Here is a 16933-nt window from a genome sequence, read left to right on the forward strand (position 1 = left end):
TACGGATCAGGTCATATATGTCAGTTTGAGAAAAAAATGAAAATATTCAGAGGATAAAATAAACTACCATATATTGTTCAGTCTGATGCAAGAGAGCATGTGAGTAATTTTTACTGCCCCCAGACCACCAGTTATCTCAGTAGCGCCCCCCAAAGGTGTAAAAATTTCACTTTTTGAATGTCTTTAATTCCAGAACCACTAATCATATCTGTCTGAAAATTGGTATGGTAATTACTTAAGATATGGGTTATAAATTATGTTTCTGTCATTGTTCCACCTCATTTGCACACATGGGTAAATAACATGTATTTAAAAATAATGACAACATTGCAAGCTTTTTGACTTCATATCAAAGCAGGTGATTAATGTTAGTAATGTAATCATGTTTCTCATTTTATATATAAAACTATTATGTAATTTTAAAAATATAACTGTTTTTGTATTTTGACTACATTTCCCATGACGTGTACCATTAATTCCAATGGTGCTTACAACAATGGCGCTGAAATTTGTAGTTCCCTGAGGCATTTTTTATCTTTTTTTTTACAAAACGAATTAGGTTTAGGATTGCCACAGATGGAAATGTGCACAGAAATAGTTAGAGCAAGTAGTAACATGTGTCACGACAATGATATACAACTAAAAGAAGCATAATTCCACAAAATATCCAAAACTGTGTGCTTTGCCCCATGTTGCTAGGTAACGCCCTTTACCAGCTGGGCGGAAGACGAACGTGAGCCTCGCCTGTAAAGTGGACGAGAGCAACCGACAAAAAGTCCGCTCTCAAGTCAGACAGTTTCCAGTTGATTCCAGCAGCCTTCAGGCTGAACAACAAGTGACAGAAACACTGTGGTCTGATTCTGATTTAATAAAATGTTATCAGACCATAAATCAGCTCCTCCAGCTGTTTTTATTATGATCGAAATGCTCTACATGCATCTGTTGCTGATTTTAATTAACAACAGACTGTAGATGATCTGTAATCTGAACAGATTTAGTCTCTCTGACTTCTAAACATCACTATCAGCACAACATGTGTTCTGTACAGAATAAGCCTTTAAATCAGACAGCCTTTAAATTTCAAAATCAATAAAAAGTTTATACAAAACTTCGATTCTGAAACAATCAGTTGTTAGATCAGCTGAGAGGCCGATGTTTTCCAGCATGCCCTGGGTCCGCCTGGGTCTTGTAGTCGGTGAAAAGCAACTGAGCTGCCTGCTCATGCTGCGTTCATGCCACCTGGGAATAGAAGGACCACCCCGTGATTACGTTGTTTTTCCGACTGGCAGCGTTCATATGGTCGGGACGCGTGTTCTTCTTCTTCTGTTATATTGGCGTTTGGCGTAACAACTTGTTGCATGGCTGCCACCAATGGTTGGCCGTAGCCGAGAGCATCACGTGTGTGAAAACATGGAGGCCACAATAATACAAGATTTCCTTTTATTTTCTTATACGAACATGGAAACAGCACATCGCCAGCTGTTTGTTTGTGTTATCTGCAGGACAACTAACAGGAAAATACACGGATAATGTGTTGTTTTTTATACATGGGCCTATTTATTTAACTTCCTCTCCAGAATGTAGTTCATGTCATTAGCTGAGCAAAACAGAGACAAGACATAAAGACCAGGTGAAGATAAAGATGACTATTATCATTTATTTTCTTCTTCCTTATTTACACAATATTCTCCACATTGGTCCACGATGACCTCCACCTTTTGCCACTGAAAAAAGAAATAAAAGTATACATGAGTATTATAAGGGGCTTTTTTTTTTTTTTTTACAACAATAGGCCTACATCAATAAATAAATAACAAAAGACCTTCAGAACAGGATGATTAACATCTGCCACCACCCCCACCTACCAGGCATTTCTTACAGATAGCATTAATACTAGATACTCTTGTTCACACTGAAAACACTTGTCCTAAATGACGATTCATGTCAAATATGATATTCATGTCAAGATGTTTTTGTAATGTGCTGAAATACTTACCATAAAGGGCAAGGATGCCACTGCATAAATAGCTGTTTCTGCCCCTTACAAAGAATTAAACAAAATAAAAATTATTATTATAATTATAATTATTATTATTATTATTATTATTATTATTATTATTATAAGGGTTATTCTGTACAGATGTAAGCTCAAGACCTGCTTACCACCCTCACTGGAACCCTTCCAATTTGCCTACCGTCAGAACAGGAGCACAGAGGATGCCATCTCTACAGCACTTCACTCTGCACAATGCTGTTCATTGACTTTAGTTCAGCATTCAACACCATCATCCCCTCCAAACTGATCACCAAACTCAGTGAACTGGGCATCAATACCTCCCTCTGTAACTGGATTCTGGACTTCCTAACCAACAGACCTCAGTCTGCTAGGTTAGATAATAACACCTCCTCAACCATCACCCTGAACACCGCATACCACAGTTATGTGTGCCCCCCGACAATTGCACTACCCTATCCCACCCAGTGTTATATTTATTTACAAATGTACATACTGTAATTACACTTATACATAGCCATATTCTCACTGCTCGTCATACTATTTATCCTGCACATACACTTATTCTTACTACTCTTATAATGTTACTGTTTCTGCAATACAATGGTACTGTTACCACACTGCACATAGCTGTACATACTTTACATATCTGTCTATATGGTTCATACTGAATATCCATATTTATTCAGTTTTTCTTATAATATATATACTGCATAGTATATCTATATTTTACAACCATTATTATGTCAATGCTACTACATTGCCCGTATCTGTACATGTTGTTCATATTACATAGCCATATTTATTCTGCTCTTATAAGGTAGCTGCTAATACACTACACATATTTATTAGGGCTGCAGCTATCGATTATTTTAGTCATCGAATATTCTACGATTATTCCATTGATTAATCGGATAAGAAATACTTAGTAAGAAATACTTGGTAAACAGCAATAGTAAATATTTATTATTGCTGTTTACTAAAAAAAAAAGGAAACCTGTCGCTTGTATATATACAAAAAGACTGGTTTCCTTTTTAGAAAAAGCAACCTTTTTTATTGCCAAATTCCAAGAACCTTAAAAAGAAATACATTACAATAGTAAATTTTGGTGGCCCAAATGTTAATATTTTTTTTTGCCCAATTCCCCTTCTTGCCTCTGGCTCTTTGCACTGGATATGCAAATACACAGCCTAATACACAGTGAGGAGCATAGATATATCTATGGTGAAGAGAAAGAATAAAGAATGCATGCTGGGGGGAGGAGCCGGTTTGTCTCCGGAAGCAGCTACATTTCCAAAGATTAGAAGCAAACTAATAAAAAGTTACACTACAAACCGACAGCTTTCGTTTTAGCTTGGTAAAACATCGCTATTAGCAGAGTAGCATGCTGCAGGCTAGTTGTGTAAACAGCGCGGTGGACGAGAGCAGCAGACGTCAACTACCTTGTGTCGTGTTGGCTCCATGGAATGGATGAGTACACTGGATGTTTGTTACAGAGATGTAGCAGCATTCTCTCGCCTGTCTCTTCTCTTAGACCCTCGCTTTTTTCGTCTTCCTTCATTTGTAATATGGGCCGTCAGTCTTGTGTCCGCAGAAGCACACACCTCTTGGTCGCTAGTAATAATCCTCCGTGAGGAGACACAGTGAGCCGTACAACCTTAATTACATTGATTTAACGAAGCTTCGAGGCAAGAAAGAAAGAATTTTGCTTCGAAGATTTTTTGTAATCGAATTATTCGAGTTATTCGAAGAATCGTTGCAGCCCTAATATTTATATTTAATTTATATTACTCCAAACCACCTTCTGTAAACCAACTGTACACTGCACTATATTTCTTGTTCTGTCTATACTTGAAAATCACATTGCACTTTTTTTGCACTTCTGGCTAGATGCAAACTGCATTTTGTTGTCTTTGTACTTGTACTCTGCACAATGACAATAAAGTTTAATCTAATCTAATCTAAATACTGCCTCAACGTTAATTAAGTATTAGACAAAGCAAACAAAGTAATTATTGGTGCCATGTGGATACAGAAAAATCTGTTTACAAGGCCCTCAAAATCACCAGTTTTCCAAGTTTTTTTTTCCATATCTAGGGCCTTATATAAAACTAATGGGCATGCAGTACAATCATACCAAGAACATGTCTACGTTCCACCCTACAAAGTTTGGGCCGGTTAAGAATTATACTTTTCAAGATATTAATGCCCAAACATGGCCTCCAAGATGAGGTATTTCTGAGATAGTAAAAATGATACGTTAAGGGTGAAAATATGTATGAAAACATTGGAATTTAATACAAATATTTTACAGGTCTTACTTTTGGGACCTAAATATTAGGTAAACAAACTTTGAGCAAAATCTGAGATGGTCCAGCAACCATTTTCCTGGATTTTGTCTGATTCGACACAGAATGACCCATATGATATTTTACATATCATCTTTTGCATTTTCATGCACTGGTGATTTCTTGGAATTGCATTTCTAGTTATACTTATCGCTTTTATCTAAAGCAACTTACATATGTCAATTATTACAAGGGCCAGTCTCCCCAGATCAACTAGAAGTTAAGTGTCCTGCTTAAAGGCACAACGGTGGCAACTGGGAATTGAACCCACAACTTTTTCTGGCTAATGAATGCTAGCATAGTTCCTTAGCCACTATGCTACCCCACTTTAACAGCCTATCTACTGTTAATGCACTTTCATTTCCCTCAGATACCAACCTTTTATGTCTTTCACGAAGGACATTCCCATCAAAAATTTCCTGGTGGCAATAGGAACAGTCTGAAATAAAGATATACTTGAGTGAGTATGTATCCTACTGGAAAGCAAAAGAATTAAACAGCAGAAAATAAATAAATATGTCCTATGAAGTATTATGCTACAATGTACATGTCAACTGATACTCTGTTCTATTTAGTTAACAAATTTTCAATACATTCCCTACCATTACTTTTTCTCCTCTCCTTTTTCTTCCTACTGAGATCTACAGCTGAGGCAGGTAAAGTGGTGACAGTGGCTGGCAGGGTGGGAGTAGGAAGGGTAGGAAGAGGTAGGGTGGGAGTGGTGAGGGTAGGTAGGGTGGGAGTGGGAAGGGTAGGAGGAGGTAGGGGTGGGAGTGGTGAGGGTAGGTAGGGTGGGAGTGGGAAGGGTAGGAGGAGGTAGGGTGGGAGTGGTGAGGGTAGGTAGGGTGGGAGTGGTGAGGGTAGGAGTAGGTAGGATGTGAGTGGTGAGGGTAGGTAGGGTGGGAGTGGTGAGGGTAGGAGTAGGTAGGATGTGAGTGGTGAGGGTAGGAGGAGGTAGGATGTGAGTGGTGAGGGTAGGCAGATTGGAAGTGGTGAGGGTTTGTAAGGTGGGAGTGGTGAGGGGAGACAGGTTGAGGGCAGAGGAAGGCAGGGTGAGAGTAGAAATTGTAGGGGAGGCAGTGTGGTGATGGTTGGGGAATCAGGGTGGGAGTCATGAGGGTTGGTGGAGGTAGGGTGAGGGTAGTGGGAGCCAGGGTGGGAGTGCTGGGGTAAGGTGTAAGATAGGTGGATGCAGCAGGCTTAGGCACTATGGAATAAATATAAAATGTAAGTAATCACAGTCTCTTCATTACTGTTATGAAGGGTTATAGTTGAGAAATGTCATGTCACAAATATAAAAACTGTTGACATAAAAATATGCATTACATTCAATATGCATTGTATTCACAGACATAATGAGGCTAGTGTGGGACAGGTTTTAAGTCTTGCAGGCTCAAAACATTTACCTCAATATTCATATTGTACCTCTATTGTAATTGTATGCTATTATTAATTAACTCAATTTATACCGTTATTTGTAATGTTTATATACCATTTTTTGTAAAATCAATAAATTTGAGTATTGCGATATTTTACTATACTGTATATACAGACATATATACAGTATATATACTGTATACATTTTCAAAACAATGTTATGCACATGATAATGCCTTTATAATGTCACAGAAATTAGAATATCTCCTTACACACAAAGATAGGTTGAGAGTCTACACAATTACAATTGAACAGACGTAGTCTGCGAGACTATTCAATTAAAAACAAAGATAAGAGACGGTCTGCGAGTCCGTTCCGGGTTTTGACAAAGGTTTGAAAAAAAAAAATAACTTAGCCTTGTGGTGACGATCACATTGAAAAATATAATAAAGTTTCTGTCATCATGGGTAACGAAACCTCCAAGCCATGTCAAGCCTCAGGACCCATTGTTGGTGAGATGAGCCAAAAATATGGACCGAACTGCTTGAGATGTCTGTCTTTAAATTCTTATATTGCACTGTAAATTTTATTCTTGTCTTTTAATGTTTTTAAATTGTTTTAAATTGTTTTCTAACTGCTCTTTAATGTTTTATGTAAAGCAATTTGAATTGCCCTGTTGCTGAAATGTGCTATAAAAATAAAAATAAAAATTTCAATACATTGACTCATAAACCCTGCATCGTGTTATGTATCATATCACAACAAAGCCCTTTTGTCCTAACCCTCTCTTTTGCTGTAGCTTTATGTTATTAAATCCAGGTATATGTAGTAACCATTTTTGAAAAAACAACTAAATAAAAAAAGAGGTCGTTGGTTCTCTGGCCTATCTTGCTTAAATAAACACTACAAATATATGCAAATATGTAACTTTATATGTAACTTTACTCTGATTGTGGGGGGAAAAAAACACCAGCATAACATTGGCTGTCAGTGAATTGTCAATAAACCATTCCTATGAAATGTTTTTAATCCTTCAACAGATGTAGATTAAACAAAAAAAAGATAAATAATATTTTAATTTGTAGGCTTTGTGAAACAGAATGTACTGTTATGTGGTTCAATAAAGTACAATAAAGTATGAGAAACTGATTATTTTGTTATTAAACTGAATATGTATGCTTACAGTTGAGGAAGGTCTCAAGACCCCTTTAATTGTGGCAAATGCCTTCATCGTCTCCCTGGATGGCTGCTCTTCCAGGTGGAGCAGCTGGGCCTTAAACTTCTTCTTCCCCTGCTTCGCCACCAGGAGCAGGGGTAGAACCCCACTGCTTTCAATTTATGTAACTGTAACAAAACAAGAACAAAACACCATATGTTTTTGTTTGCACATACACAGATACCTGAATGAACAATTAACTAGAAAATAAATGAATGTAACATGCTTACATCAATAAAGGCACTATCCAGTGCCTTTACGGCATTGAACTTTGTTGGTGGTTTTTCTTCAATTTTTTTTAACTTATTCATTTTAATTGCCTTGTATGGCTGCTCCCTTCCACAAAGGTTGCACTTCTTTCTTTGCCACGCCAATCATGGCGTGACAGGAGATACAGGACTTTTTAGTCGATCCAGGCATCTTTATGTAGGACACAGTTGGAACAGAGATGGGGTGAGAGGTTTGAATGGAGAAGGATGAAGTAGAGAAAAAAAAGAGAGGGTAAGCGAGGTAGCGTGAAAACTGACATGACTTCTGCACAGACAACATTTCAACAATGTCCACAGTAGAGTTTAGAATGTTTGAAACCACATATTGTTTGGATACTGAATATAAACAAAGCCTATGAATAAAATGTCAGATTTACATCTCGATTTTCACCCCAACTCAATATCTCGGACACTATGTCTCATCCTCCCTTTCACAGATACACAGGTACACAAGTACAGAGACACAATCACAGAGACAGCCACAACAGTTTTGAAATATAATAAACAGCAATCTTATGTAGATCAATTTTATATAGGCCTAGTATTTCTATGGGATTTTCAAAAAGAAAATCTGTTTAAATCTCAACAAGTCTATGGGCCCTATTTTAGGATCTAAATAGACAGTCTAAAAACGAGCACACTTGCGCTCAACTTGGCGCTGCAATGCACATGGTATCGACGATAGGGCCCTATAGCTCCAAGGCCGGCTACACACTGCTAGCGTGGCGTTTCTGTTGCATGTCAGTTGCATGTCATTGCACACCAGAAACGTGTTTGATGCGGTAGCTGCGGCTGCTAGCCTTGTCTGTACACATGTATGTTTCCCATTGATAAAATGCAGTAGTAATACTTAATGTTAAAATGTATATATATATATATATATATATATATATATATATATATATATATATATATATACTGATTTGATTACAGCAAAGACAACGTTGGCAGTATTGACGGCAAAATAGGCTACAGAATATTTCGTTCTGTATTGACAGGTGCAATATTTGAAAATTGATTAAAACATTTTGTCTGTACACATGTATGTTTCCCATTGATAAAATGCAGTAATACTTAATGTTAAAATATATATATATATATATATATAATGTTAAAATATATATATATATATATATATATATATATATATATATATATATACTGATTTGATTACAGCAAAGACAACGTTGGCAGTATTGACGGCAAAATAGGCTACAGAATATTCGTATACAGAATATACACGTTCTGTATTGACAGGTGCAATATTTGAAAATTGATTAAACATTTTTTTAAATTACACTTATATATCTGCATTTGTGTCAAAACCTCGAGACATTCAAACATCAAAATATCATTTATTAAATGTATTTGTGTCAAAATGACATATAAACATCTTTTCGTATTATATGTTGCCTGGAAACGCTTCCAACACGCTTGCATGTCACGTGAAAAATAGGCATCTGGCCTATTTTTAGCATTTTCGGCCGCAGCTCAAGCCGAACACGCAGGCAGTGTGTAGCCGGCTGCGTGGCATGAGCGTGTCAGCTGCGTGGCGTGTCCGTTTTTTTTGGGCTCCCATGTTAACAGATTAGAGCTTGCACACTGCCTGAATGACACGCACATCTCAGGAAACGCGTGCATGCTAGAAATAGGACCGACACCTATTTTTCAGGTGACATGAATATATTGGAGGCATTTCCATTCAAAAGAGACAGGGAAAAGACTGGCCGCAGCAGCAGCGCATCTGAGACATTTCTGGTATGAATGCACATATAAAACACAACGCAGTAGCCACATAACACAGACAGAATACACATGCCACGCTTGCGGTGTGATTAGACCCAAACGTCTTGTGTCCCCCTCCTTATCTCACGGATAAACATGCACACACACAAACACATTACTACTATCAACCATTATATTTACATTGCATTTACATTATATTGCAACATCTTGAAAGCTGTACAAAAGGTAACGTTAGGTTACATTTGGGTGAAAAAATATCTAAAATACACATTTCTTTCATATTGAAAACGAATGTGTGTGTGTGTGTTTTAACAGTTAAAACACATAAACTCAAGAACAGAGGTCATAATTTAATCTTGCTTGGAATGAATTTAGATTTTCATTGCTACAAGATTGCTGATAGTGCTAGCTAGCTGCCCTATGGAAATCATACCAGATATCAAGAAATGCTAGGTCATACAAAAGGTGGGTCTCTATATAAAAATGACTTAAAAACAGGTAACCTAACTTAATGTTTTATTAACTAGGGCTGTCTTAAATGTTTATTGGATACTACCATTGCAACAATGTCCATTTAATTTAATGCATAAGTTGCTAATAACAGTAGCTAGCTAGCTACTACTGACAAGTATTTTAGCTAGCTTGCTAGCTAAGAAGCTATATTGCAAACACAAGAAAATCGTACATTTGTTGATCAGTTGCAAAAGCACATATCGATTGGATTCTGTATACAAAAATAAATATGTTAAACAAGTTGTTTAAATGATAATAATTTTAAATGAATAAAATGATCGTTACCTTTCTGGTATGGTCCTTTCTCAGGGCAGAACGGGGTGAGTCTCGCATGCTACGAGATCTCACGTTGCTGCAGCTACGAGACGAGATTTCACGTTGCTGCAGCTTCAAAAGAATGTAACAGCATTACATTTTCTCACCATGCTATTTTGTAAGGTTGTTACATTTTTAGTAGGAGACTGGGTTGCACAAGACGAGGACACTATGGTCAATTTTTACACAAGATTACTAAAATTGTTTATATTTTAATATGAATAATAAATACTGTTTGATTCATTTTCATAGAAACGTCTGGTTTAAAAAAAAAGATTCAAATTAGTAAATGTTATAGCCTACAAAATGTAATTACAAATGTTGGGTCTTTTTCGGGGGAGCCGCAACCCTCGCCCAGGACCCTGTCCTGTCCCCTTTCTTCAGGGACTAAGCTTTATGAAGATGCTTCACATCTATGAGGTCTTATTTTCTAATTCTACTGCTGATGCCTATAAATGTTCACATTCATGCTAACAACTGCGAAATTATACTATTGCTGATGTGTCCTTTCATAAACTGAAGTGTTGGGAATGGTTGACCTGTTTGTGACATTAGATGAAAAGTAAAGGCGCATGACTGTTTTTACCGAAACTTAGGCCTACAACAACCCATTTGTTGTAAAGATAGCTTTTTAAAATGTTGGACTGAGATACTGGCCAACAATCCTTCCCTGCAGCTACACCACATGCGTTGCTGAAAAAGATTTGGAGGAGCATTTGGATGGAACCAACCTCTGTGTCAGAGTCTTCCTGTCAAGGTCTGGAAGTAATCCACTCAATAAGGAAAGAAAGAGGGAAAATTATAAAGCTGACATGTCCCAAATGTGTATCCCATCCCTCCTGCAACTCAATTACCCTCTGTGGTACAGTTAAAGTTTACATCAGATCCCAAGGCAAAGCTATAAGGAATATACTCAACTTCAGAAAAAGTTTTTAGTGGGAACAAGGAAGAGAAAATATACACAGGCATTAAAATGCAGAAGCTATATTCAAAACGTAATGATTAAACAGTTGATAAGAGAATATTGGTGACTAACGGAAATCCAAACAAATGGAAAACTATAAAGATTTTCTTTTCTTTTTCTCAAGGAGGAAATGAAACATAAAGAAAAGAAGGATCTGTGCGGGATTAATGGATCTGAGTGTGTAGACCTCCCCAGAGCTGGAGATTTGATTCTCCTCCATTTATCCAGACCTCTTTTCATCCCCCAATCCACATGAAACCTCCCTTCATCCCTCGGTCCTCTATATTTCTAGTGCCAGCATCTGTCATCACTCCTACTTCCTTCCTGACCTGTTTTCTTATTGTGCCCTGGCCTCTTTTCAGGAAAGACAATGATTAGCAGAGGACACTGTGATTGACTGCTCTGTCACAGAGCAGCTCATGGAGATTCAATCAGTCCATTGTTATCTTGAAGTGCCTCATTTATATCTCTGGAGAATAAAGGAGAAGGGGAGTAGTGAAAAAGGCTGGGAGGTAGAAAGACAAAGTAACTGCTGGTGTTAATCTGACATTTCTTTACAGTAAATTCCCCCTATCCTGCTATAATTGTGGTATACAGATGGTGCAGTGCATCAGATTAAGTCACAATGAAACAAGATAGATATGTTCCAGACTTGAAGCTTGATACGATCTATATGTCCTAAACCAGGAACACCAGCCAGAAATAGATTTCTTTCCTTTCCGCTAATGTGCTCCTCACAATAGGGGAAACAGTCGCAGCGAACAAACACTGACACAACACCTTGTTCATGTTGTCAGACATCAGTCTCCCATGTTTGATGGATGGTTATTGATATCCATGCAGGGGCACTCTGCACGTAGCCAGAGGTGCTCATTAAAACTCCAACGGGTTTCCTTTGATTGCAGCACCCCCAAGCGGCTGCAAGAGCTCAGAATTATTCCTCAGTCTTCAATCACATCTGGATACATGTAGTACAGTTCAACAAGCACATCTGTGTCACACATGAATTGGCACTGTAAAATCAATTTTGCAAATCTAAACATAATCTGCAACATAAAGAAAAATGCAAACAAAAATAAAATAAAAAATGCATATTATATGTCTGATTCATTGGACTCATTAGTGTTGATTATTTGTGGTATTTAAAGGGGCAGTTCACCCAAATTACAAGAAACATTTTCTCACTTTCTGCAGTTATCCCATAATAATAAAGGTGAATGGAACCATGTTTGTTCAGCTTTTAAAAAATGACACTGTAAAAAACCAACAGCAAAGTGACTATCCACATCTTGGCTACTCTAAATAATCTTGTGTTTTTTTTTGAAAATACAGAAAAAAAGAATACTTTCTAAAGACAAAAGAAAACTTCCAATAAGCCCTAAATCCTCACAGACAAAATGTTCTCTTGTCGACTCCTTCCACATTTGTTTTTTACAACGTCAAAGCGCAATGCATTGTGGGTTTTTCCCTTAAACAAAGTCTGCAGTGTTGTGGACTTCATGAATGTGTGTGTTCAAAAGGTCAATCAATCAATTTATTTATTTCTCCGGTAAAATCATATCAAATGTAATCCTGTCAGTTCTTAGTAATACAAATAAATAATATTAAATATATATGTGTAATGGGGGGGTGGGGGCATTGCCTATTGTATGTTCAGCAGAGGTCTTTTCAGGACCTCTGTGGTCAACCAGAGAGTCATCAAAAACTTGGTGATTTCACAGTGGGACAGTCCTCCTGATCCCTCTTAGACTTTAAGGTGGATATTGGAACCGGGCCAAAAAGTGTTGAATATGTTTTCTGTGGATAACTCAGAGTACCAGGGACACTGGCTCTGGAAAAGTATGCTGCTTTTAACATTTTAAATGTAAATGTGCAATGCTGTGAGCACCACAAACTGAACTAAATCGTTTTCCTTTGTTTAGGGGCGGCAGAACAAAATCTCAGTCAATACATACCACTTGAGGTATTTTGACATTTGGGTGAACTGATCCTTTAAATGACCTCCATCACCCATTGGTACCAGCACTGCTAAAGCGTTCCCTCCATCCTCAGGGGTGCAGCAGAGACGATAGACACTAGAGGGCAGTCAATACTCATTTATCCACCCTGCAGACATCTCACCAGGGCGTCTGTTGCCTGCAGCTCCTCATTCAAACTGAATTACACTGTGAAATAGGATTACGTGTCAAGCAATGCAATGATTGAGCACAATTGTTGGGAGTTTGGCAGGAAAGCGGAATGAAAGGAAAATAAACAAACACGCATTCCTACTTGTCATGCTGATGTGAATCGTCTGTGAAACGACATTAAGATAAGTCGATCCTGGGTGTCAAATGATGGGTATCTTTGCATCCACACTGCTTTTTTTCTTTTTTCAAGTGAGTAAAAAATAGCAGCCGCTTGTCTGGCTCTTCCCCAGAGAGTATACAGACTGAGTTATGGCCCTATAATTATGTGCAGGATTGAAAGTGTGTGTGTGTATGAATGAACGTGCTCCGTTTTAAAAGGCGTTTTATTATGGTTGCTGTTTCTTCAGATTGTAGGCCGGGGAGCGGATCTCCCTTTATAGGTTTGCTGTTTCCTCTCCCAGAGAGCTCCCTGATACCCTGGGCAACTGGAGAAGCTGTCTCGCATTATACAGAGACATGTTTGGCTTCTGAAATAATCTAATAAAAAAGAAAGAGAAAGAAAGAGAGAGATAGAGAGAGAGAGAGAGAGAGAGAGAGAGAGAGAGAGAGAGAGAGGGGATCAAGCAGTCTCCTAAGTAAATGAGCTCATTCCCATCTTTCATCAGCATCTCCTGCATCATAATGAGCAGTGAATCTGTATGTGTGCACACAGTCAGATGGGTGCAAGATAGCAGTCGTCTTGCAGCCAAACTCTTTGATGTCTCAGTCACGCTGGATTGACAGGGCCTCATCGCCTCTGGTGACCACCCTCAGCTCTGACCTGGCACCTCCAGGGGTCAGGTTCGCTCAGCATTAGGCCCGTTGAGCCAATTAACCCCAGAACTGAGATCAATTAACCCTTTTACACTGGTGCAAGCAGATAACACCCCATGCATTATCAGCAGGTGCAGAGAAACCACCAGATCAGGTTTAAAATGGGCTGATCCAAGACAAAATAACACTGATAGAAAAGGTTCTGACCTAGTGACAGAGAGATACAGACCAGGTCTTGCTTGTCAGATTGAAGAGAGCTGCAGAGAAAGAAGAGAAAATGGAAAGACTCAGCGAGATGGACAGAGCGAGAGAAACTCATCTCTGAGTCTAATTAAGCAGAAATGGAGCCGTTGTGAGCCAGGGGACCTGCGTAGTGATATTTTGCATTCCAGGCCATTAACCTGCTCCTAATGAACTGTGTGTTATTAGGGAAAGTCTTTATCAATAACACCCCCCTGATGTGACGGTCACTGGTTCATCAGTTCTCACAGAGTACGTTGATTCTCTTCAGCGGGGCTCCGGATCACTGGCTGACCTGTGGGGAGGACATACAATCTGATTGTAACATGCATGAGGCGACAGCATGCTCGAGGATCAGGCTTTGTGACAAATACATGTAGCTGCAGCTTTAACATCCTTAGTTACTTTATGACACAGGAGTTCTTTTTGTTGTGACAAGCACAGTGTAAAAACAGACCCAGTCTTTCCCAATCAATGATTTTCGCCCACCCACAGTGATGATTATACAGGCTTGGTGATGAGGAATGCCCACAATGTTGTCAGCGGATTAGCTAGGCTGTTGTAGTTTGAAAAACTGATGTCACTTTTACTGGTTAGGGATTGGAGAATAGAGGCAGATGCACTCATACAAGTGGAACAGATGTTTATTGTTGTGTAGCTATTGGTTATTATTTTTAATTGTTTATTTGATTGTATATACAAAATGAACTGGGGATGGGATGAGAGAAAGTGGCTGAAAGAGTGAAGGAGGGAGTTGCTGGATAGGTGGAGAGAGATACTGGAGGGGGAAAGAGAGAGGGAAGGGGGGGAGAGAAAAGAGATTCGTGGCTGAGAGATGAGGGGAGAGGCACAGAGAGAGAGAGAGAGAGAGAGAGAGAGAGAGAGAGAGAGAGAGAGAGAGAGAGAGAGAGATAGAGAGCGCGAGAGAGAAACTGTTAAAACGTGTGTTCTCTCTCGCCAGTCTCAGCTGCAGGAGGCTGCAGCTCTATCCCTTCAGGATCTTCACTGGCACCGGTTACCAGTTATGATCTGCCCACTTCCCAGTCAACCCATTTTACTCTGAGCTGGGATCTCTTTATTTGTTTGCATGGATGATAACAGCCTACCGCATATTCATGGATTTCTCATACCACAACTAATTTGACTCAAACCCGGGATTGGTGAAAACAAAAAAGACAAATAAGGGGGTACTCCAGCGATTGTTTTTAGGTTTGTGGAAGCTGCAGTTCAGCCTGTCTTGGACATGGGACCGTGCGTCAGCCGAGAGGGATCCGGTGCCGGGGGAAGAACGTCTTCCTGAAGGAGGAAAAGCCCGTGTGTGGGAGTTTTTTCATTTTTGTTTTTTGTTACCGGGGAGGGGGAGCTGTGGGCTTTACGCGCCGAAATGATGCGTCCCAACCGCGGCTTCATCCTGCTCCTCCTCAACGGAACCGCTTGTTTGGTAAGAAAAGACTGAGAGTGGGGTAAAAGTCACACTGTAGTCTTTACGCATCTTGTTTCAAAATTACCTTTTATTATCCATGTAACACCTTGTACCTGCGTCACACGGTAAGGTGTCTGAACCCCGTTTGCACCAAAAACTTACAAACTCGCGAATATAAGTAGACTCAAATTATGCAGACAAACATGTGGAAACGGTAACGGAGAGCTGAGATGATGCTGGTCAAAATGATACATTACCAGTTTTTTGCAGAGATGCAGAGATAATTCTCGCCTGATGTTCTCTGTTCGTTGCTTCCAAACGCATGTGTGCTGCTGATGTCTATGTTATTTTGGCCCAGACTTATAATTATGAAGTACATAACATTCACTTTGACCCGGCTACTAGGATCAGGTACGGCGGGTGCACTATTATTATTACCAGCGGACACTTGTGCTGGCAGCGTGCCGAGCGCACAGTGCCGCCGGTGCCCAACATCAGTGTGCGTATTTGGAGCCACGTCAGTCTTTTAACGTATCATTTAATCTATATATTTGGGTCACTTGAAAGTATGTAATTGCCCATGAAAATGATGACTTCATTTTCACCTAAACAATTACACGAAAAGTGCACATGCGTCCTAAATCAATCAAACTGCAGGCAGGTGTAATGTTCCACTTTTAGCCAAAGAGGCAAAACAAAAATAAATGTGAAAGCTTTCACCAGTTTGATATGTATACAATGAGTATACTCCATCACAGACAGTGTCAGCCAACATAAACGGCAAAACAAAATGCATGTAAATTGAAGAAAGTGGGTTTACCTTGCAGTAGCTCACACACACCTGGCTTAGAATAAGGAACTTAGACCAGACACAACATATTTGATCAGATTGTTTTATGTGACATTTATTACAAACAGCTGCACCACACAGACTTAAGGCAGAGGACGTCCACATAAAGACAGACAAGCAGCTCTTCTTAATAAAGTCTTTATTCTGAGGACTTACCTTCTTGTCAGATATGATTACATACATAATTTATACTGTGGGTGGTGAGATAACTTTGAACTGAGTGAAATGTCTCATTAGAATCTCTCTTCTCTTAATTGAGAAGTAACACTAACAACCTGCAGTACATATCTTACCTCAGTTAACACGATACCTTCCTTAAGGACCCCCACTGACCTATAACACCACACGTGTAAACATTAACTATTTCTGCGGTCTTAATAAATGCCTCCAACATTACATAACCTATACTATCACATTTAGATCACCCACTCCTCTTTCATGTACGCTCGCATATTTATTAAAAAGCAGCCTTTAATGAAAAATCTGCTCTTGATTCACATGAGAAAACTTGAATACCATTCTACTCGGAAACCCCTGGGCTGAGTAGCACAGGGCCCAGGAAATGAGCAAGCTCCCAAAAAAAAAAAAAAAAAAAAACAGTGCAGTGGAAATACTCAAGTGAGGTTGAGTGCTTGTTTGATGCTTGTCTGTTTGTGTTGGCTTCTAGGATGACCTTGTGGTTTTCATATTAAAGTATTATTCAGGTGCTCACAGG

At 39.0% G+C, this 16933-nt stretch overlaps 2 long non-coding RNA genes across 2 annotated transcripts; both read right to left on the reverse strand.

Moving 5' to 3' along the window:
• Positions 1-1537: 1537 nt before the first annotated feature.
• LOC114568967 (uncharacterized) lies at positions 1538-2084 on the reverse strand. The gene is made up of 2 exons (XR_003694366.1): positions 1997-2084; positions 1538-1724 (listed from the first exon to the last, which is right to left on the reverse strand). It is a non-coding gene; the product is annotated as an uncharacterized LOC114568967 (long non-coding RNA).
• Positions 2085-7318: 5234 nt separating this feature from the next.
• LOC114570165 (uncharacterized) lies at positions 7319-9940 on the reverse strand. Its single transcript, XR_003694478.1, has 2 exons — positions 9770-9940; positions 7319-7376 (listed from the first exon to the last, which is right to left on the reverse strand). It is a non-coding gene; the product is annotated as an uncharacterized LOC114570165 (long non-coding RNA).
• Between the last annotated feature and the right edge of the window lie 6993 nt (positions 9941-16933).

Source organism: Perca flavescens, chromosome 15 (assembly GCF_004354835.1).
Source record: "Perca flavescens isolate YP-PL-M2 chromosome 15, PFLA_1.0, whole genome shotgun sequence".
In the NCBI taxonomy this organism is placed as follows: Eukaryota; Metazoa; Chordata; class Actinopteri; order Perciformes; family Percidae; genus Perca; species Perca flavescens.